Raw genomic sequence first — 19728 nt, forward strand, 5'->3', positions numbered from 1 at the left:
CCCTACCTTGCTATGCAATCCAAGTATTATAATTGAAATCACATGATAGACTTGAGTTTCCATGTATAATCCCGATTATTTCTTTAACATGCTTTGTGTTAAATATGATAGTAGGTGCCATGACCAGGGATGTAGGAATGGATATGGCAATAAAAAAGGATAACCACAACAGATGAACACAGGGAAAGGGAAGGAAAAATAAAAACAGAGGGAGGCAAACCATAAGAGACTCTTAAATACAGAGAACAAATTAAGGGTTGCTAGAGGGGAGGTGGGGGGGGGGATTGGCTAAATGGGTGATGGGATGAAGGACACTTATTAGGAGGAGCACTGGGTGTTATCTGTAAGTAATGAATCACTGGGTTCTACTCCCGAAACCAATACTACACAGTACATTAACTAACTTGAATTTAAATAAATAAATTTTCAAAAAAGGATAAAGAGATTGTTCTACTAAGACAGAAAAATTGCCGTTATTGTTCTATTCTAATCCATCAGTTCTCAACTGAAGAGGTGAATCAGACTCTGTCATGCAATTTAAGTGTGTGTGTGTGTGTGTGTGTGTGTGTGTGTGTGTGTGTGTGATATGTCTGAGTCACACTCTGGATCCACTGAATCAGAATTTTTGGGAGGAAGGGGAGACAGACATGTACATTTCAAAAAAAAACTTTTTTTCCCAGAATTACTCACTTTAAGTTCATCTTTTTCACATTTGTTTCTTCTTGCTAGTTAATAAGTAGAACACACTTCTATGGAACCGAATAATAATTTATCAATCAAACAAATCAGTGGTAAATCATGCTATCATGCCATAGCTGTACAGCCTCTTAGAAATGAAATATTTTGGTCTGCAAAGTGTTCTTGGTCTTTGGTGACCTGGTGACTTTGCCTTGGTGTCACATGTAAATAGATCATTTGCAAAGTGACTTCATAATGGGCTCTCAGGTTCTCAGAAGGGGGTAGAACTCTCAGTTCATCAAGAGAATTGAGCCTTTGAGGATTTGCTAGGAAGTTCTTGACAGAGGGAACGCCACTAGATGAATCACATTGTTCCTTTTGGGAGAAGATGAAAACTTTCTTTGTGGCTATTTTGGCTACCGGTTATTTCTCATGTAAGGATTTGTCAAAGAACTTTGGGGAGGGAGTAAACATCTGATCTTCCAAGGAAAGTAACAAGCCAATAATAACTGTTTTCTAGATGTATGGATTTTTGAAACTTGAAATTTCTCTCAGAGATGAATTTATTACCTCAGCTAGAATGAATATCAGTGGTGAATCCAGTTTTCAATATTCCAAAAACTCTGCCATAGACAGGCTCAGACTTGAGACAGCTTAAAGAATGATTTATGAGAGGTGTAATCACCATTGGACAAATAATTTGGTCTGTTGAGTTGATAGTCAATTTCATTTCTCTTCTCTTCGTAATACTTTCCCACTATACTCCCACACACTGGCATTGAGTGTGTGTGTGTGTGTGTGCGCGCGCGCATGTGCATATTCAAATACCTTCTACACAAAGCAGTATCAGTTTCTAACATGGCTTATTATTAGAGCACAGCCTGATGTTATCAAATCTCAAGAGAAGGCTTAGCTCTTCAAATTAACTCCAGCAAAATTGGTAAGGAAACCCATGAGGCGAAATTAAATCTGCCAGCGGAGATTTGATCTGGTGAAGTAGAAGGGTAGGCAAGGAGGACACTCAGCTGTAGCAGCTGAAAGAAGTCAAGGCTGTTAAGTAGAATATAAAGTATGAAGGTTATAGGAACCATTTGGGTAAGCAGTTGTTGACACAGAGATCCCAAACAGAGCAAGAGCCTTCCTTATAAGCACATTGAGTTTAAAAAGAAGATATTTAAGACAGGCAATAGTCAAAAAAGAATGCAGGTATCTAAGATTACTGTCAGCAGGTAGCCAGTCTATCAAGAACTAGACTTTCTCTAAAATGGGTCTACACAATGTCTGAGCAGCCCAACTGTGGGTGATATACTGAGTCCCAGAGGATGAATCTCTCCTGACTAAAGCCAACATTAAACCTAGGAATGGGTTATGGTTGAATTCTCAGGTGGGACAGTAAGTGTGCTTGCGGAGTGCTTTGGGAACCAGGCACGGCTAGGCAAATCTTACTTGAAGGAGCCACATATTTTTCTATGATTTTCATGGTTATTAATTTAGATGGGATTCCTTAACGGGTTAATTAACTGTTCACATCTAAATACTATATTTTTTACTTGATCCTTTTTCCTAAACATTTTTGTTTCAGATATTTTTGGTAACGGGCCACACAAGGTAAGTTTTCTACTTCCTACGTGAGAATGATTTTTACAGTCTTAGGCTTCTAGTATTTCTATTAGGTTGAACCATATTAAACCACATGAAATTGCCAATATTTGATCATTTCTGATATACGTGATGGCAATGCATATAGTTCAATCTACCCAACTCTGTCAAAAGAGATCCTAGGGTAAACCAGGACTCATCCCTGTCTTTACTGCACCTCTATTTCCTTATATACCGCCAGCAATTAAAGCTCCTAATTTCTGGGGTTTTTCCCTCCTTCTAAATTCATTGCTGTTGCTTGCATTTAAGTTCTCCTCACTTCTTGCCTATATTATTACAGTGGCCACCTAATTGTCCTTCTGTACTGAGTCTGATCCAGGAGTTGGCAAAAGATGGCCACTTTATTTTTAGAAAAAGAGTTTTACTGGAATGCAGCCATGCTCATTAGTTTATGCATTGGCTCTGGCTGCTTTTAGGCTATGTGAGTTGAGTAGTTGCAACAGAGACCATATGGCTTAAAAATTATAAAATACTTGCTACCTAGCTCTTCATAGGAAAAGTTTGTCAATCCCTATACTAATCTTTTCCACACTGTTAAATATAGGCCTTCTAAAATACAAATCTGATTGAGACATCTCTCTCCTTAGAACGGTGACTTCTAGTACTGGTGGGAGATAAACCTTTTTGCATGACTTAGAATACCTTCTTTAATGCAGCATTTCTCCCTGAAAGGAGAATACCCTTTTCTCACCTTAGGTTCTAGGTGACTTAAATTATTTTGGGCTCCAAGCTATTCCAATTTTGTCTTTGTGTATATAATTCTCTCTAATTAAATTATCCTTCTTTTCATACTCATATTCAATTTTAGAAATCACTTTCATCTCTTAAGAGTACACCAAAGAAAAACTTTTTTTGGTAAAGCCTCTCCAAACAAATCATGTAGCCTTGCTCATTAAAAAAGGAGATGACAGACATAAACAGTATTTCTCAAAAAGTGACTTGAGTACCCTCTAGTGATATTAGTGATGATTTTAGCTAATTTAACAGTGAATATTTTGGTTGTAATCATTATAACTGTTCTTTGATGCGTGTTAGAAAAAAATGTAATTACAACTTCAAATCCAAGATATCATGGATATTAACGTTTAGGACATTTCTAGGGTGAGTAGTCAAGTTTAAAAAGGAAACCCATTCAGTAAAAAATATTTTTTTTTTCAACGTTTTATTTATTTTTGGGACAGAGAGAGACAGAGCATGAACGGGGGAGGGGCAGAGAGAGAGGGAGACACAGAATCGGAAACAGGCTCCAGGCTCTGAGCCATCAGCCCAGAGCCCGACGCGGGGCTCGAACTCACGGACAGCGAGATCGTGACCTGGCTGAAATCGGACGCTTAACCGACTGCGCCACCCAGGCGCCCCAGTAAAAAATACTTTTAAAGAAAAAATGGCATAGGGATTTGGAAGGAATCATGACCCAAGGGACTGAAGTTGGCAAACACTGCTGTAGGCAATGAGAGCCACTGAAGTTTTGTAGATATGGTAGCACCCTGATCTACGGATATCTAAATATTATGTGATCTGAGTCAATGGAGTAGGAAATTGTGGCAGCCCATTCCTTTATCTGCTCATTACATGGTGCTTATGAACTTTCCAGGCCCCCCTGTAGACAATTTACTCTGTCAGTCAACTTCCTCTGGATCCAGCTTATTCCAACTCTGGGACTATGAGGGAAGAAAAATAAAATGGGGAGATATTGAAGAAATCTTGTCTCACTATTCCAGCCTCCTAATCCCCAGAGGATTGGTCTATAGTGAATACCAGAGTAGGACCATGCAGGGTATTCCAATCTAAGAACCACAGTTAAAGGGGGTTTTGATGAACTAACATGATTCCAGAAGCACTTCAACAGTGGTTGTAGTCATTTTTTGTCACTTCCCAGAATGTTCTCTTTCCCTTCTACCAGATACATATTACACAGCCAAAGGTCAGGGCTATATGGCCTCAGCTGCCTTTTAAGTGGAAACCCCAAAGGCTCCAGCTGCTGAATTTAAAATAAGGAAGTTTTGATGTTTAAAGTGTGAAAGAAGACATATTTTATCATTATCTCCTGTCTGCACAAAATAAAACTCCCAAGCACTTATATTAGAAGCCATTAAGAGATCATTACAGGATAGAGTTTGACCTGTGAGTTTTGTTTTAGGACATTCCATGCGGTTACTATCAAAAGAAGACCATACAACAAAAATCTATATGCTCCATAAGAGCCAGCCCATTATGCGCTTCTAATAATGTTACGTATTCTAATTCCTGCGTGTACTGCTTCGCTAACATGTAAGTGAAAACACCAAACCCAAAACAGAAACTTGTTTTGAGAACTTAATGTGTAGCTGACTGGTAATATATGGAACTTTTGAATCACTATACTTTACACCTGAAACTAACTCTGTATGTTAACTACACTGGAATTAAAATTAAAAGAAAAAAAAAAAAGCAACCCTTCTACACATTTTGGAATGTGTGTGCGAAACCCTCAAGATGTGATTCTGGAAACTAAAAGTGTCCTTGGAGTTTCACTCCAGCCGGCTGAACCTCAGGGGGATGGTGGTAACAGTTACTGAGCAACTGAGATTCTGAGTCCTACCTCCAACTCCAGCAGAGAAGTCCCCCTCTCCCTGTTCTGAACATTAGGTTTCAAAGTGAGATTATATGTGAAAAAAGTTTCTGTTCCTAAAATGTTTGAAAATCAAAGCTGTGAGAAAAATCACCCTTTTCAAGATAAGACTATGGCAATAAGTCTCAGTACTCAGTCAGAAGACCTTGGGTTGAGTCCTGCCCCTGCAGGGCCAAGTGATCCTGGGAAGTCTTGTAACCCCTCCATAACTCAAGTTCTCAGCTATAAATCTGAAATAATATTTCCTGCTTTACTTGCTAAATACGCTGTGACAACACTGACGCTTCTTCCTGATACTTTCAAACATACGAAGCTCTCTGCTGCTTCAGGACCTTTGGGCAAACCATCCTCTCCTGCAGAAGAGTGTATGCTTTTCACAGGACTGGTTGTGTCTCATTGTTTTGGCTTCAGTCTAAATATTTCTCCATTACAGATGCCTCCCCTGGCCATCCTGTCTAAAGTAGATTTACTTCTGGTATTTTTCATGTTACTATGCCTCTGTTACCTTCATAATTCTTACCAGATATTTTATTTTTATGTTTCTGTACCTTTGGTTTTGGCCTATCAACAAACATAAGCTCCATGAAGTCAGAGGGCAATACAACCTAGGACAGGTAACTTAACCTAAGCAATTACCCGAGAAGTTGACGGTGAGAACTGAAAAAGCTAAGGCCTAAAAGGAGCTTAGCATAATGCTTGTCATATATCACCAGTGTCCTTGTTGTGTTGCTTCCACCTAGATGACTTACCAACCTGGTTTGCCTGAGACTGAGGGTTTTCCTGGGGTGTGAGACTTTGAGTGCCAAAAGAGAACGGTCTCAGACAAATCGAAATAACTAGTCACCTCACCATCAGCAGGCTTTCCGATCTAGCCCCTTAGTTCTCCTTCCATATTTACCAACTTTTTCTTTCCCTCAGAAATATAACCTGTACCATCGTCATCCTCAACTAGTGCAACAGTACCTTCCAGACAACGTCAAAACCGCGTCAAATAGACTTCCTATGTAGTGGTCACGATAAGCTCATGGCACATGCTGAGATCCCTTAGAAGAAAAAGAAATTGTACAGACTACCTCTTCTCCCAAATTTATTAGCAGCTCTCCACTTCCATCCTTCCTTCAAACTTACTGTTTACCCTCTTCCCTAGGATCCCAAGGTTTCGGGGAAGTGAAAAATAACTTCTTTATTGCTAAGAATTTATTTTTAGGATTTTAATTTAAAAACAGAGTGAATCATAAATTCATAAATTCACTGTTTTAAAGTGTACAATCCAGTGGTCATTAGCATATTTGCACCACTATCTAATTTCAGAATAAATTTCATCGAAAGTCTGTATCCCTTCTACCATCCCGCCAGTACCTGGCACTCACTGGTCTACTTTCGTCTTGATGGGTTTGCTTATTCTGAACAATTAGTATGAATGGAATCATACAATACGTGGCTTTTTGTTTCTGGCTTCTGTCATTCAGCATAAGGTTATCAAAGTGCATCCATGTTGTAGAATATACCACTTCTTCATGTCTTTTTATGGTGAAGTAATCGTCTATTGTATGGCTATACCACACCGTTTTTATCTGTCCATTAATGGGCATTGGGTTGTTTACATTTTGGGCTATTGTGAATAATGTTGCTCTGAACATTCATGTACAGGGTTTTGTGTGGACATATGTTTTCATTTCTCTTAGACATATATCTAGGAGCGGAATTTCTGGGTCATATACTAACTCTATGTTTAACAGTTTGATGGACTGCCTAACTGTTTTCCAAAGCAGCTGCAACAGTTTACAATCCCACAAGCCATGCATGAGGCCTCAATTTCTCCACATTCTCACCAACCCTTGTTATTCTTCATCTTTTTTATGATAACCATCCTAATGGGTGTGAAGTGGTGTCTTGTGGCTGTGATTTGCATTTCTCTAGTGACAAATGATGTTTAATATCATCTCATGGACCAATTAACCATTTGTTCAATGCCTATTCAAATCCTTTCCTCACCTCTCAATAACATTATTCACCTTTTTATGGTTAAGTTGTAAGAGTTCTTCATATATTCTGGATACACGTTCCTTATCAGGTATTTATTTGCAGTATTTTCTCCCATTCTGTGGGTTGTCTTTTCACTTTATTAATGATGTCCTCTGAAGCACAAAATATTTTCATTTGATGATGTTTAATTTATTGTTGCTATGCTTTCATTGTCATATCTAAGAAAGCAGTGCTTTAGCCCAAGGTCCCAGAGATTTACTCCTCTGTTTTCTTGTAAGAGGCTTATACTTATTTTTTATATACTTATGTCTTTGACCCATTTTGAGTTAATTTTTGTGCATGGTATGAGGTAGGATATCCAACTGCATTGTTTCATACGTGGATATCCAATTGTCCCAGCACTGTTCGTTGAAGACTGTTCTTTCCCCACTGAATTGTCTTAGCACCCTTGTTGAAATCAATTGATCACAAATATAAGGGTTTATTTCTGGACTCTAAATTCTATTCCAGGTTTGTATACCTATCCTTATATTGATACGACACTGTCTTGACTACTGAAGTTTGCCATCAGCTTTGAAACTAGGAAGGATATATTCTTCAACTTTGTTCTATTACTAATCGTCTTGGCTATTCTGGGCCCTATCCTTAGAAAGTTATAAAGGTGTTCTCAAAGAATAATGTATGGATCAGTTTAGCGTAATAAAGAGAAACATGCTAGGGAAAAATCAGATATTCTAACAATTGATGATTGGCTTCAATAATCTGTAGTACATCTGTAGTCAATACTTCTTAGGAAACAAGTCAGGGAAGCAGTTGTGTCATTGTTTATAGGAGTTCTACAAATATCAATGCTCCAATGCCCTCTGACTTTGCTGGAAAGAAATTTAGTATTTTCTAAGGTTTTCATTTTCTAAGTAGTTCTTCAACAAGTACAAAGACATTAGTAGCCCTGGAAGGAAATATATTTTTCTCAGATAAAATCTGCTCCTTTTCCTATTGTGGTACCACCACTTAAATACCCTTGTCCATATTCATCTTCCTGGTGTTTGGTACACCTATGTCCTACTGCTAATCTTTTTGTCTCAGGCCAGTGGGAAATCCATTCAGCTTGCCCTCCCTGGTCATTTTAGAGAGTTCACATGTAAGAATTATCTGAGTCCCCAGCTGTCACATATATCTCCTTTATCCTGAAGTTTCTTTCTTCTCAGATTTTCATTCCAAATGTGGGGCCAGGACACATTCATGATAAGCTGAGGGCACCAAGCACAACTTTATGTTATCTGCATGTGTGCCTCCCTCTCTCCTTCAGGTTCTAGTTCAGGTTCTGCCGGTACATTGTTTCTGCATCCTGGGGAAGTCAGAAGGTTGATCTGCTTAAGCACACTGAAGACTTTTGGCTCAACATTTTGTTTAAAGGCTCATCCTTTTTGAGCCATGTATGATAAAAAGAAAGTTTACTAGATATTATGTATTTGGTTTTCTAAAAATAAGCATGACACAATGTTGAGCTAAAAAAAGGAAAATATAAGGATATAAAATGATATGTACTGTATGATCAGACTTTTGAAAAATACATTTATTACGTCTACAGGAAAATATAAAATATATGAAAGAGAATACATGATGGGGATCTTTTGAATACTTATAAATAAACCTAACGTAACTTTTGTGCCTATTATATGCCAGGCACTGTGCATGCTACTCCATAGTAATTATCTCATTCAATATTCAAAACGATCCTAGGAAGGAGGTATTGGTGTTAACTACCATTTTGTAGATGATAAAACTGAGGTTGAGGGTAATTTAGGGATGCATCAAGAAGTCCTGGTTCACTAGGGGAGAAACCAAGAGACAAGTATACCAATCTGACATCCAGAACCTTCAAGCTAAACTTCGCATTATCTTTAAAAAAATTTTTTTTAATGTTTATTTAGTTTTGAGAGAGAGAGAGAGAGAGAGAGAGAGAGAGAGAGAGAGAGAGAGACAGAGAGAGAGACACAACATGAACCGGGGAGGAGCAGAGGGATAGGGAGACACAGAATCAGGAGCAGGCTCCAGGCTGTCAGCACAGAGCCTGATGCAGGGCTCGGACTCCTGCAAGATCATGACCTGAGCTGAAGTCAGACGCTTAACCGACTGAGCCACCCAGGTGCCCCTAAACTTCGCATTATCTTATCTCATGATTAGAATCTCTATTTGGGTAGAGTTTTAGGATTTTTCAGAACAATTTCTCATATTTATCCATTTGTCCCATGAATATTTAACAGGCATCTAGTAAGTTCAAGATACTGTGCTAGGTGCAGAAATAGAATATAAAGCCTGCCACAGCTTAGAAAGTACTTTCCCAAACAGGGCACCTATGAGACCCACACCAAAACTGTGTGGTAGGAAGGGATGCGATTGATTATTCCCTTTTTTGCATATAAAAAGAAAAGACTCCAAAGTTAATTGTTGCCTAATGTGAATTAGTAAGTATTTGCAAAACATTAATGTTTTTATTATTTCCCAGTAGCTCCTCTGTGGCTATTAATTTTTTTTAAAAAATGGTCCACTTTTTCATGAAAAATACAATAGCAAAAGCCTACTGACTATAATTTATTTATTTATTTATTTATTTATTTTAATTTTTTTTTCAACGTTTATTTATTTTTGGGACAGAGAGAGACAGAGCATGAACGGGGGAGGGGCAGAGAGAGAGGGAGACACAGAATCGGAAACAGGCTCCAGGTTCTGAGCCATCAGCCCAGAGCCTGACGCGGGGCTCGAACTCACGGACCGCGAGATCGTGACCTGGCTGAAGTCGGACGCTTAACCGACTGCGCCACCCAGGTGCCCCGCCTACTGACTATAATTTAGCACGAACTGTCGTCATTGGCTTGCTGTCGTTTCTTACAGTATTTCTGCTGAAGACGACAAATATCTTCTGTTTTCCACATTGCTGCATTAATCTTGCTCTTGACCACTATGTCCTTTGCCCCCACCAATAAAAATCCTTTCTGCCTGCAGTTCATAGAGAACGTTCACAGTGAGCCTCGAAGAGTTTTCTCAGTAGGTACCCATAATCGTGGCAGATTATGGTAATTCTGGTTCAGAAAAGTGAACAAAGTTCCTCAGGGTACCTCAGGGAATCATTTTTGTCCCTCCCTATACTTCTTAATATACAGGTTCACTCATTTGCTAAAAGCTCTAATAATTTTTCCCCATGATTTCAGAGTAGAAGAGTCACCAGGGTGAAGGAAGAGTGAGGGTAGAGCATACCTTTATAGCTGTGTGCTGTTTAAATCAGGGGTTTACAAATCAAGGCCTCCCTTCCCTTAAAATCCTTACTAAAATACAGCTAGATTAGAAGAGAAGGTTATATTGAATACAAATAGTCTCTAAACGTTTATATCAATTTCTCTTAGAGCTTTGAAACACACTTTGACAATTCAATACAGTGGAAAATGCAGAACGACTAAAAAATCTCAGAATAAGACCTGATTTTCCTTCATTCGTCAGGACTGAACCCATTTGAATTAAACATCGTCTTTCTTTCAAAAAGTGGAATTCATTACATCACTTTATTTTTAAAAAAATCAATAAATCTTATGCTATGGAAAGCCCCTCTGTAACTCAAGATATATTTAATGAGATGTGCCAGAATTGTGTTTGTTTCTAGAAATACAGAGCTGAGTTGAAAGTGACCCCTGACTTTGAGCCACTCACAGTCTGTTATGCTAATTGGACAATTCATTCATTTATTCAATAAATATTCTTTAAGTACTTATGAGAGTGAGAGATTTGGTTAAATTCTGGGACCTCAGTGGTAATCAAAACAGGTCCATGTCTTCGTGCAGTTTGCAGTCCAGCAAGGGAGCAAGAAAATGAATGATTATTTAAAAATATGACAATGTGGGGGTGGAGCCAAGATGGGGGAACAGCATGAAAGTTTTTTGTGTGTCTCGAGTCCATGAAATACAGCCAGACCAACACTAAACCATCCTGCACACCTCGAAAACTGATTGGAGGATTAACACAACAATCTACACAACCTAAACCACAGAATTCAGCAGGTACGCGGCATACAGAGGTGAACTTGGGGAGCGAGAAGCTGCGGGAAGGGAGCCGCTTTTGCGGGCGGAGAGAAGACAGAGACAGGGGGTGGGTGGGGAGAATATGAGAAAAGCACCCCTCCCCAAAAGAAGCTGGAGAGAAAGTGGAAAATTGGAAACAGCCCCAGGGACTAAACTAAAAAGGGAGAAAGGAGAAAGGAGAGGGTTAAACTCCATTGAGACTGTAAACAAGGGGAGCGCAAAGGCTGCAACTCTGCAGCTACATACCTGGCGGTGCTCTGGTGGGAAAGGTGAACCCCCAGGAACAGAGTGGGGTCCAGGAGGTTCTTGGACCACACGGGAAAAAGCAGTTCCACTGCTGGAAGGACATTTGGTGGAGACTGTTGAAGCCACCTGGTCCCAGCAGACCCCAGAGAAGGGCCACATTTGCTGGTGCTGGAACAATGTCATTAAGGGTGAAGCCTGGTGCCAGATGTGTGTTGTGATTTTTCCATAATCCCTGAAATGCTGCTGCTACACTATCTCGCGAACTTTTTCTGGGCCAGGCAGGCACCTGGCCACAGTCTCGGGGCACCGGCAGCAGCAGGGTCCAGCAAGCGTTCCTGGGTGCAGCCGACATTCAGCCATTGCTCATTGGCCATCGTTCCGTGAGACCCGCTTGCAGAGGGGCGGAATGGGTCAAAGCCGCAGTCCTTTGGAAGTAAGGGGCCAGGGAAAACAGCCGCATCTGAGACAAAACTCAGGAGAGAGGTACTGCCTGGGGCTTGGTCACGGACAGTGAAAAAGCGGGGAGTGGATGAAAGCTGAAGACAGAGGATGGGTGCGTGATTGCTGATGGGAAGAACAGAGTTCCGATAGTAGAGACAGGCCATTTTCACTGCTCCCGCGCACGCGCATACACACCTACGAGCATCACAACGTTCCACCCCAGTAGGCTAGCAGCGCCATCTAGTGGTGAAAGGAGCAATTACACTGAGCCCCGCCGAACTGGGCCAACCTTGCCCTTCAAGAACAAGTATCACTGTCTGCTTAGTTTATGGACTATAAAGTGCTTCATAGTCTGACATCTAGGGGAAAACAAAGTAATTTCAGTCCTATTTCAATCTGTTAGCAGGTCCATCTATTCAATTTTCTTTCTTTCTTTCTTTCTTTTTTTCACTTCTTTTCCTTGAATACAGAAAGAGAAAAAATTCACTTTTATTTTCAATTTTTATTAAAAATATTTTTAATTGTTTTGCTATATTTTTTACTTTTATGTAAATTTTTTCAAGTTCTATTTTACTTCCATCATTTGTAGTCTACTTCAGTGTATTCACTTTTCCAAAATTTCAAACGATTTGTTTTTTGTTTCATTTCTTTTTCTTGAATACAGAAAGGGAAAATATTCATTTTTATTTTTAATTTTTATTAAAAATATTTTTCTTAAAATTTTTTCCACTATACTCTTTATTTTTGTGTAATTTTTTTCAAATTCTATTTTACTCCCATCATTTCATTTTAGTTTACTTCAGTGTATTCATTTTTTCAAATTCTCAAATGATTTTCTCCCCCCCCCCCAACTTTTTTCTCTAATCTATCAAACCACTTTCAACACCCAGACCAAAACACATCTAGGATCTAGTATCATTTATTCGATTTGTGTGTGTGTGTTTTTAATTTTTTAATTTTAATATTTTTTTAATTTTAATTTTTCTACCTCGTTAATTCCTTTTATCCCATCAAAATGACAAAACAAAGGAATTCACCCCAAAAGAAAGAGCACGAAGAAACGACAGCCAGGGATTTAACCAACACGGATACAAGCAAGATGTCTGAACCAGAATTTAGAATCACAATAATACTAGCTGGAGTCGAAAATAGATTAGAATCCCTTTCTGTGGAGATAAAAGAAGTAAAAACTAGTCAGGATGAAATAAAAAAATGCTATAACTGAGTTGCAATCATGGATGGATGCCACAGCAGCAAGGACGGATGAGGCAGAACAGAGAATCAGTGATATAGAAGACAAACTTATGAAGAATAATGAAGCAGAAAAAAAGAGGGAGATCAAGGTAAAACAGCATGATTTAAGAACTAGAGAAATCAGTGACTTGTTAAAAAGGAACAACATCAGAATCATAGAGGTCCCAGAAGAGGAAGAGAGAGAAATAGGGGTAGAAGGGGTATGTGAGCAAATCACAGGGGAAAACTTTCCTAACGTGGGGAAAGACACAGACATCAAAATCCAGGAAGCACAGAGGACCCCCATTAGATTCAACAAAAGCCAACCATCAACAAGGCATATCATAGTCAAATTCACAAAATACTCAGGCAAGGAGAGAATCATGAAAGCAGCAAGGGAAGAAAAGTCCCTAACCTACAAGGGAAGACAGATCAGGTTTGCAGCAGACCTATCCCCAGAAACTTGGCAGGCCAGAAAGGAGTGGCAGGATATATTCAATGTGTTGAATCAGAAAAATATGCAGCCAAGAATTCTTTATCCCCCAAGGCTGTCATTCAAAATAGAAGGAGAGAGAAAAAGTTTCCCAGACAAACAAAAATTAAAGGAGTTTGTGACCACTAAACCAGCCCTGCAAGAAATTTTAAGGGGGACTCTCTGAGGGGAGAAAAGATGAAAAAAAAATTATATACATTTATGTACATATATATGTAAATAAATAAATACCAAAAGCAACAAACATTAGAAAGGACCAGAGAACACCACCAGAAACTCCAACTCTACAAGCATGATAATGGCAATAAATTCATACCTTTTAGTTCTCACTCTAAATGTCAATGGACTCAATGCTCCAATCAAGAGACAGAGGGTAACAGAATGGATAAGAAAACAAGATCCATCTATATGCTGTTTACAAGAGACCCACTTTAGACCTAATGACACTTTCAGATTGAAAATAAGGGGATAGAGAACCATCTATCATGTTAATGGTCAACAAAAGAAAGCCGGAGTAGCCATACTTATATCAGACAATCTAGACTTTAAAATAAAGACTGTATCAAGAGATGCAGAGGGCATTATATCATAATCAAGGGGTCTATCCACCAAGAAGACCTAACAATTGTAAACATTTATGCGCCAAATGTGAAAGCACCCAAATATATATATCAATTAATCACAAACATAAAGAAACTCATTGATAGTAATACCATAATAGTAGGAGACTTCAACACCCTACTCACAGCAATGGACAGATCATCTAATCAAAAAATCAGCAAGGAAACAATGGCTTTGAATGACACACTGGACCAGATGGACTCCACAGATATATTCAGAATATTTCATCCTAAAGCAGCAGAATATACATTCTTCTCCAGTGCACATGGAACATTCTCCAGAATAGACCATATACTGGGACACAAATCAGCCCTAAGTAAGTACAAAAAAATCGAGATCATACTGTGCATATTTTCAGACCACAACGCTATGAAACTCAAAATCAACCACAAGAAAAAATTTGGAAAGGTAACAAATACTTGGAGACTGAAGAACATCCTACTAAAGAACGAATGGGCTAACCAAGAAGTTAAAGAGGAAATTAAAAAGTATATGGAAGCCAATGAAAATGATAACACCACAACCCAAAACCTCTGGGACGCAGCAAGGCAGTCATAAGAGGAAAGTATATAGCAATCCAGGCCTTCCTAAAGAAGAAAGAAAGGACTCAGATACACAACCTAAACTTACGCCTTACGGAGCTGGAAAAAAAAAAAAAAACAGCAAATAAAACCCAAAACCAGCAGAAAAGACAGAAACTAATAAAGATTACAGCATAAATTAATGCTATCAAAACCAAAACAAAACAAAACAAAACAAAACAAAACAAAAAAAAAAACAAAACAGAACAGATCAAAGAACCTTTGTGGATCAAAGAACCACAAGCTGGTTCTTTGAAAGAATTAACAAAATTGATAAACCACTAGCCAGTTGGATCAAAAAGAAAAAGGAAACAACCCAAATAAATAAAATCAAAAATGAAAGGGGAGAGATCACAATAAAAGAAATAAAAACAATAATAAGAGAATATTATTATTCTGGTTCATTATCCACAAAACAATTAACATGATTTATCACATCAATAAAAGAAAGGACAAGAACCATATGATCCTCTCAATAGGTGCAGAGAAAGCATTTGACAAAATATAGCATCCTTTCTTGATAAAAACCCTCAAGAAAGTAGGGATAGAAGGAGCATATAAGCCATATATGAATGACCCAACACTAATATCATCCTCAATGGGGAAAAACTGAGAGCTTTCCCCCTAAGGTCAGGAACAAGACAGGATGTCCACTCTCACCACTGTTATTCAACATAGTATTGGAAGTCTTAGCCTCAGCAATCAGACAACACAAAAAATAAAATGCATCCAAATTGGCCATCCAAATCGGAGGTCAAACTTACATTCTTCGCAGATGACACAATACTCTATATGGAAAACCCAGAAGATTCCACCAAAAAACTGCTAGAATTGATTCATGAATTCAGCAAAGTTGCAGAATATAAAATCAACACACAGAAATCGGTTGCATTTCTATACACCAACAATGAAGCGACAGAAAGAGAAATCATGGAATCAATCCCATTTACAGTTGCACCAAAACCCATAAAATACCTAGGAACAAATCTAACCAAAGAGGTGAAAAATCTATACACTGAAAACTATAGAAAGCTTATGAAAGAAATTGAAGAAGACACAAAAAAATGGAAAAAGATTCCATGCTCCTGGATAGGAAGAACAAATATTGTTAAAATGTCGACACTAACCAAAGCAATCTACATATTCAACGCAACCCTATCAAAATAACACCAGCATTCTTCACAGAGCTAGAACAAATAATCCTAAAATTGTATGGAACCAGAAAAGACCCTGAATAGCCAAAGTGATCTTGAAAAAGAAAACCAAAGCAGGAGGCATCATGATCCTGGACTTCAAGCTATACTACAAAGCTGTAATCATCAAGACAGTATGGTACTGGCACAAGAACACTCAGCTCAATGGAACACAATAGAGAACCCAGAAATGGACCCACAAACGTATGGCGAACTAATCTTTGACAAAGCAGGAAAGAACATCCAAAGGAATAAAGACAGTCTCTTCAGCAAGTGGTGCTGGGAAAACTGGACAGTGACATGCAGAAGAATGAACCTGGACCACTTTCTTATATGATACACAAAAATAAACTCAAAATGGATGAAAGACCTCAATGTAAGACAGGAAGCCATCAAAATCCTCGAGGAGAAAGCAGGCAAAAACCTCTTTGATGTTGGCTGCAGCAATTTCTTAGTCAACACGTCTCTGGAGGCAAGGGAAACAAAAGCAAAAATGAACTACTGGGACCTCATCAAAATAAAAATCTTCTGCACAGCGAAGGAAACAATCAGCAAAACTAAAAGGCAACCGACAGAATGGGAGAAGATATTTGCAAATGACATATCAGATAAAGGGTTAGTATCCAAAAATCTATGAAGAACTTATCAAACTCAACACCCAAAAAACAAATAATCCAGTGAAGAAATGGGCAAAAGACATGAATAGACACTTCTCTAAAGAAGACATCCAGATGGCCAACTGACACATGAAAAAATGCTCAACTTCACTCATCATCAGGGAAATACAAATCATAACCACAATGAGATACCACTTTACACCTGTCAGAATGGCTAACATTAACAACTCAGGCAACAACAGATGTCAGCGAGGATGCAGAGAAAGGATCTCTTTTGCATTGTTGGTGGCAATGCAAGCTGGTGCAGCCACTCTGGAAAACAGTATGGAGGTTTCTCAAAAAACTAAAAATAGAACTACCCTACGACCCAGCAATTGCACTACTAGGCATTTATCCATGGGATACAGGTGTGCTCTTTTAAAGGGACATGTGCACCCCCATGTTTATGGCAGCACTATCCACAATAACCAAAGTATAGAAAGAGCCCATATGTCCATCGATGGATGAATGGATAAAGAAGATGTGGTATATGTATACAATGGAGTATTACTCGGCAATCAAAAAGAATGAAATCTTGCCATTTGCAACTATGTGGATGGAACTGGAGGGTATGATGCTAAGTGAAATTAGTCAGAGAAAGACCAAAATCATATGACTTCACTCATATGAGGACTTTAAGAGACAAAACAGATGAACATAAAGGGAAGGGAAACGAAAATAATATAAAAACAGGGAGGGGGATAAAACATAAGAGACTCATAAATATGGAGAACAAACAGCATTACTGGAGGGGTGTGGGAGGGGGGATGGGCTAAATGAAAAAGGGGCACTAAGGAATCTACTCCTGAAATCATTGTTGCACTATATGCTAACTAATTTGGATGTAAATTTTGAAAAATAAAAAATTAAAAATAAAATTTAAAAAAGAAAAAAAAAATACGACAATGTGAGGAAAAGTACAAGCCCGTGACTTCTAGGAGCCAACCTGGGCATTCCTGCAGGTTATTTAGACTCCTACTCACCACTGGGCCTCGATGTTATTTAACATCAACAATTTCACAGAATGTTAACACCTGGCACAGCCACTCTGCAACCATGATGAATCAAGACAAAGGCAGTACCACTCCATGATCACATCTGAACACAGGCAAAACGTGAACATTATGCAAACTACAGAATACCAGACGTCCTCTACCTGGACTAGTATAAGTGACTGCTGACTCTCTACCAAGTACAACTTTAGCCTTTGTCTATTCTTCCCTCTTTCAAAATAAGACTTTTAAAGACACCAAAGTGCAGAATGACACCACTCCTGAAGGCATTCAATTTAGAGTAAAGCCAGTTTTCCTTAAAATTTCCCCAAATTAATTTAAAATCCTAAATCCTATAATAAATCCTTTCTAATATCCTTTTATTGAGCTTCTCTGTGGCTTCCCATGTGCATTCTCATTCTTGAAAACAAATCTTATTATTTTTTTTTTATTGAGAATTTTTTTAGTATGAAATTTATTGGAAAATTGGTTTCCATACAACACCCAGTGCTCATCCCAACAGGTGCCCTCCTCAATGCCCATCACCCACTTTCCCCTCCCTCCCATCCCCCATCAACCCTCAGTTTGTTCTCAGTTTTTAAGAATCTCTTATGGTTTGCCTCCTTCCCTCTCTGTAACTTTTTTTTCCCCCTTCCCCTCCCCCGTGGTCTTCTGTTAAGTTTCTTAGGATCCACATAAGAGTGAAAACATACAGTATCTGTCTTTCTCTGTAGGACTTATTTCACTTAGCATAACACTCTCCAGTTCCATCCACGTTGCTACAAAAGGCCATATTTCATTCTTTCTCATTGCCAAGTAGTATCCCATTGTATATATAAACCACAACTTCTTTATCCATTTATTAGTTGATGGACATTTAGGCTCTTTCCATAATTTGGCTATTGTCGAAAGTGCTGCTATAAACATTGGGGTACAAGTGCCCCTATGCATCAGCACTCCTGTATCCCTTGGGTAAATTCCCAGCAGTGCTATTGCTGGGTCATAGGGTAGATCTATTTTTATTTTTTTGAGGAACCTCCACACTGTTTTCCAGAGTGGCTGCACCAGTTTGCATTCCCACCAAGAGTGCAAGAGGGTTCCCGTTTCTCCACATCCTCGCCAGCATCTATAGTCTCCTGATTTGTTCATTTTAGCCACTCTGACTGGCGTGAGGTGATATCTCAGTGTGGTTTTGATTTGTATTTCCCTGATGAGGAGTGACGCTGAGCATCTTTTCATGTGGGAAACAAATCTTAAACCCAACATGTTCAACTCAAGTGTTCCTGGTGGTCTTTGGCCTGAGGGCATTGATAAATGCAAAACTTGAAAGTAGCAAAATATTACTCCTTATTGCTCAAAACATTCTCTTCTCACTTCTCCTTCAAGGCATGGGGAGGAGCATGAAGAATATGAAAATAGGTGATATTTGAACTCTTAAGGATAGGGGATATTTTATTCATTTATTTTTGTTCACTCCTTGACTCATATGATACCTTGTTCCAAAAATAATTTAAGGTGGCTGATAATTGTTCAGTGGATTCAGAGGTAGAGAGTGGAAGACATCTTTCTGAGAATAGTCATATAAAGACAACACTGACCAAGGAGACACCAAAACACAATGGAGTACTCTAAGGTGAGATGACGGTACCCCAAATGACACTGCTGTTTAACAGAATACTCCTGACCCCACAGCTCAGGCTCCCCCTACCTTTTCCTCAACCCAGAATGACATGTGAATCACCAGCTGCCAGGTTCTACTTGACTCCCTACCACCATAAGCATCTTCTTCCCTTTTCTGGAGACTCTTCATTTCCATCTCCATTGTCAATCACTATCCCTTACTGATGGCAAGGTCAGTCTGATCTCACGATCTAAAAACAAAACAAAACAAAACAAAACAAAACACCTCATTTCCCCCCCTTGGTCTTAAGGAATTTAAGAAACTCTAGTTCATTTCTCAGGTAAATCTAAGTCAAGTCTCTCTTGGTCAAACCTAATGATTTTTAAGTAGAGTAGTACTATTCTCCAAACAGGCATTTAAAATATGTGTGGGCAACTTTTGTTTGTCACAAAGACTGGAGTGGTACTACTAGCATTTAGTGGGCTAAGACTTTGTAATGCACTAGAGAGTCCCTCGTGGTGAAGAACTGACCCATCCAAAATGCCACTAGTGCTCCTATTGAGAAACATCTCACCCATAGATGGAAAGCATCATATCCAGCCTTGCCTCTCTCCACGCCCACACCAGTAATTGGTAATCAATGA

General features: G+C 38.8%; 1 protein-coding gene across 5 annotated transcripts in view; it reads right to left on the bottom strand.

The window, feature by feature from the left end:
* The window catches only part of LOC147584121 (sperm-associated acrosin inhibitor-like), a 117021-nt gene that overhangs the window by 88209 nt on the left and 9084 nt on the right, over positions 1 to 19728 (bottom strand). The window contains exon 2 of one of the 5 annotated variants that reach the window (XM_086678833.1): positions 11254 to 12153. The exons of 2 other annotated variants lie outside the window; for them this stretch is intronic. The gene's annotated coding sequence lies outside the window, so the exon portion shown is untranslated. Of the gene's footprint in view, positions 1 to 690; positions 3361 to 11253; positions 12154 to 19728 lie in introns of those variants that run through there. 2 more of the 5 variants (XM_086678814.1, XM_086678824.1) reach the window with 2 other exon arrangements.

The sequence above is a fragment of the Puma concolor genome, chromosome A1 (genome assembly GCF_028749965.1).
Source record: "Puma concolor isolate L17-30 chromosome A1, mPumCon1.1.hap2, whole genome shotgun sequence".
Classification (NCBI taxonomy): domain Eukaryota; kingdom Metazoa; phylum Chordata; class Mammalia; order Carnivora; family Felidae; genus Puma; species Puma concolor.